Source organism: Impatiens glandulifera, chromosome 1, assembly GCF_907164915.1.
Source record: "Impatiens glandulifera chromosome 1, dImpGla2.1, whole genome shotgun sequence".
Classification (NCBI taxonomy): domain Eukaryota; kingdom Viridiplantae; phylum Streptophyta; class Magnoliopsida; order Ericales; family Balsaminaceae; genus Impatiens; species Impatiens glandulifera.
This window is the reverse complement of record NC_061862.1, coordinates 30206293-30211471: the sequence shown is the minus strand read 5'-3', so window position 1 is coordinate 30211471 and position 5179 is coordinate 30206293.

The following is a 5179-nucleotide window of genomic DNA, read 5'->3' as shown; positions in this document are numbered from 1 at the left end:
CTTATAGATGCATGATGGTTCCAAGAACACTATCATATATATTTTTTCAATATGCATCACATCTAAATTATGTCTCACTAATAAATATTTCCAATAAGGTAATTAAAAAAAATACTCATCTTATTCTAATTGTCGCCCCGATTTTGATGATTCACAATATCCTTTCTAGTGGGATCTCGAGTGAGAACTCTACCTTTAAATTTGTGTACTTGTCTAAGAATCTCATGTCCCGATAATAATTGAGACACAATTCTCAATTCGTTAGTGTCATCAAACAATTCCTTTTGTCTACGAAATTTATGATTTGGTGGGAGAAATCGTCGATGACACATGTAACACTCTTTCTTACTATTTGTTAATCTCATGGAGCAAGTGTTCTTATTACAAGATGTGCATGCCAATTTTCCCTTTGTACTCCATCTAGACAAGTTTGCATAAGCAGGAAAGTCGTTTATTGTCCATATTAAACTAGCACGCAATTTAAAGTTATGAGAAGTTGATACATCATAAGTTTATACGTCGGTACTCCATAACTCATTTAATTCGTCAATTAATGACTGTAAAAATACATCAATTGTATCGTCTGGACTCTCTAAACCCAGAACTAACATAAATAGTATAAAATTAGAAGAGTTCATGAAAAGTATCAGATGAATGTTTTAAGGAATGAGGATCACATGCCAAATGTTATACGATGCATTTCCTTTTACAAACGGTTGAAATCCATCACTTGCAAGACCAAGTCTTACATTACGAGGCTCGATTACAAAATCAAGATAATCTTCATTGAATGATTTTCATGCCAAAGAATCAGCGAAATGTCGCAAAACTTTATCATCAACCCTTGTATCTTTATGCCACGTCATTAAAGGAGCAGTTTTAGAACACATATAATATTTGCAATCTCGGTATTATTGAGAAGTAACCTAACACCTTATTGGTGATAGTTTTCCATTCTCATTCTTCTTAGGTTTTCTATTCGATTCTTCAGTTTCCACCAAGAAACTCCACACACTTTACAAGAATTCAAATTCTTATCATCTTTTCGATACAACATACAACTGTTTTTATAAACATCTATCTTTTCATAATAAAGACCAATATCTGTAAAATTCTTCTTACAATGATAATATGAATCGGGAAGATTTGAATTTGCCAATAATATTTCTTCCTTTAACAAATTTAACATATTAAATAAAGAATTGGTCTATTTTCCAACATTATTGAGGTGGAGTAATTTTAATAATGTTGATGCCTTTAAAATTTGAGAGCCTTCATATAACGCTAGAGCGGTTAGACGGGCCAACCCATAGCGGGGCGGGCCTACCCACCAAAATCCATCGTTTGACGAGTCGACGGCGGGCCGGCCCCCCCATCCCGACGGGCTGAAAATCCCCAACCCAAGGTGGGTTGCGGGTTAGGCGGGCTAGCCCGTAGGTTGTCTCACTATAAATATAAATAAATATAAATCATTAATAGTTCTAGAAAATAAAAGTTCAAGAACATGATCAAATGATCATAATACATACCAAACAAGAGTATTGTCTATCGTTACACATTAATTGACCAAATAGTTCAACAAAGTAACTAAATTTTGAAAAATTTATAAAATAGAAATTTCAGTAAAGTCAACATTCTTTAAATATCATTAATCGAGATATAATCCATGTCAAATCCTTCTTCTTCATCGCCTTTCTCTTCAATGTCTTCATCAGCATCCTTTAGAACATTTGATCATTACTTAGCACTTTCAAAAATTAATCAACATCCATATTTATCAACATCTAAATATTAGAATATTCCTTAGACTTTTTAGATGACCCTTCATCATGCTTAACACTTTCAAATTCATCAATATCCAAATTAATACCTTGATTTTGAGAGAAGTCCATTTTGAAAATGATTTTTTTATTTAATAAAATATTAAGTTTCAGACTTTTAGTGTGAAACTTCTAGAACTAGAACCAAGTTTGAATCCACGAACCCTTGAAAACAAGAACGAAGAGAAGAAAGGCAGAACAAATAAGTAGTTGGAAGCCAATGGACGAAGTATTGAGTATTGACTGTTGTAGACTAGAACCAAGTTTGAATTCAGGAACCCTTGAAGGCGAGAACGAAAAGAAGAAAGGCGGAACAAATAAGTACCCAACGGTTGATGGACGATGTATTGAGTATTAACTGTCGTAGTTCTGCTTGGGAGTGAAAAAATAGGGTTATGCGGCATATGCCTATAAGGCTATAAATCAGAATAATTTTTTTTATCAACCCGCGGGCCAACTCAAGCCCGACCCGCCTAGTCCCGCAACCTGAGCGGGCTGGCCCTTGTAGGCCCACTTCTAAATGAGTTGCTAATATTTCAACCTAACCCGTCTAAATTGTTTGGCGGACCCGACCAACCCAATGGGCCTAACCCAAATTAATGACTCTATATAATGCTTCATTAGATTCGTTTAAGAGTCTATAGAACTTTTTAGCATTCTCATTTGTTCCATCCTCATTTGTACTATCCTTATTTACTCCTTCCTCATTTGATGCATCAACACCACATGGATGGAAATCGTATAAACGTCTCCATCAAAATCATCGCGCTCCGAGTTTACATCCATTGTAGCATCAATATGAAGTTGTCCCAAATTATATATTCTTCAGTTTGTACATTAGAACTACTATCAATCTGTACAACAATCCTATCATTGTGTTGTTATTTTTCCCCATGATAATTCTAAAATGTATAACTCTTACTTATTCCATACAAAATCAAATGTTTTTTTACGCATTGTTTGTCAAAATATTCTCTATTACCACATTTAATTAATGGACATGCAATGTTGGTAATTCGGCTAGAACTCACAATAAAACTGAGAAAAAATATACTCCTTGAATGTATTCTGGAAGATATCGATCTTTTTTCGTATACATTATCCATTTTTTATCAGAGATATCCATATTTAAACTTAAATCAATGTGAAAACCTAAATCAATATCTATCAAAGAACCATATCTATTAATAATCCATATAATAACTTAAATAAATATCTATCAAAAAATCATATATATAAAAAAATCATATCATAACCTAAATCAATGTCAAAACCTAAATCAATATATATCAAAAAACCCATATATATCAAAAAGTCATATCATAACCTAAATTAATGTCAAAAGTTAAATCAATATCATAACCTAAATCAAATATCATAACCTAAATCAAATATCAAAACTTAAATCAATATCATAACATAAATCAAATATCAAAGCACATAATCTTTTAGTACATACCTGAATTCAAGAAAAAACTCTGGTCTCAAATGAAGAAGAAGAACTCATGTCGCACAAGGAAGAAGACGTCTACAACAACTCCTTGATATATCGCTCAACCAAAAAGACATGGAATGAAAAAATTAAATCATCTACTAATAAAATTGAAGCTCAATTTGATTAGGTTTTGTGCAATTAAATTAACATCATCATGTTTAACACAATAAGTAATTAAATTAGCAAAGTTGAAGCTCATTTCATGAAGAGAAAAGAAGTTTGCACACAACCTAATCATAGTCTAGTTTAATTAAAGTTATTTCATATCAAAACCTAATTCCTATCAAAACCTAAAAGCATATCATAGCAGAGTGTTCGTAACCTAGCATTACAAAGTTCGTACACTAGTAAAAAAAAGTTCAATAACGATGGTAAGAGTCGTCGGTGTTTAGATATATACCGTCGTTATAAATAATTAGGGAGGGTGAAAAAGCGGTCGTCAGTTGTCGGCATTGCACTTGTCGTTATTGCTAACTAACACATATACCGACCGTTTCAGCACAGTCGCCATAGAATACTCTATAACGACCACTATTACCGTCGCCATAGAGAATTTTATAATGACTACTCTTACCGTCGCCATAGATGACTCTATAACGATCACTTTTACAGTCACCATAGAAAGACTATATAACGACCATTCTCACCGTCGCTATAGAAGACTCTATAACGACCACTTTCACCGTCACCATAAAAGACTCTATAACGACAACTCTTACTTTCGCCAAAATATGCTTTATGGCGACCACTTTTAGCGTCGCCATAAAATATTTTATGACGACAACTCTTACCGTCGCCATAGAATGCTCTATGGCGACCACTCTTACCCTCAGAGTAACATGTTTGTAATGTTATTTTTTTATAATATATTTAAATAAAATAAATGATATTCTTAAAACATAAACCAAACATCGAATATTATAAAATATTTAGTTTCAAAGTTTTAATAAACTGATTTCTAACTTTCCATTGATCTTTACTACAAAAATAAATCGAAATTGTTTAACAACTTTAACAAAATGACCAATTTAAGACAAGAAAAGTGAGAAACATTCAAGAGAAAATTTATCAGTTCCACTTCACAGTTCAAAAGAATCCTCCTTAAAGCACACCAACAAGATCTACTTCGTCCACCTGAACCGGAAACAAAAATGAATTATATACAAACCTTACACAACTATTGGATCAATCTATCTATTTGTTCGATTCTAAACTACAAAGATCAATCTATCTATTTGTTCGATTCTAAACTACAAAGATCAATCTATCTATTTGTTTGTTAGATTCTAAACTACAAAGATCAATCTATCTATTTGTTTGTTCGATTCTAAACTACAAAGATCAACTATATAATATTCATTTTACACATTAATTTATAACTTAAGGCAACAATAAAAACTATGCATTGTCTTCTTGAATATCATTTAAAATGAACATATCTGTGAAATAGTTTCTCATTAGATTCATGATGTAGAAAATAGTTAAAAGCCAAGCAATTAAAATTCACAACTTGTAGTTAACAACAACATAGATTAGAATGTTAACAACTATAAAATGATAATGATAGTAGTAGCTTTCTAGTGTGCAGATTAGAAATAAAGAGAAATGCAATCGATAAACTAAAAATAATTACTCTTACTCAGTTTCCAGCTATAAAATATTGGTATTCCTGAAAGTGAAAGATATAAGGTATTACATTTGAACCTTTTAACAAAAAATGTGTTTGATAAAACTGAAAATTTAGTGTAAATGTTGAATCGTAAGTGCTAAATCGATTACATCTTTAAACAATAAATGTTGTTTAAACTCTAAGTACTCGAAAAATACTAAAGTCTATTTACTCTTCTAATTTGTCTTTTGGACG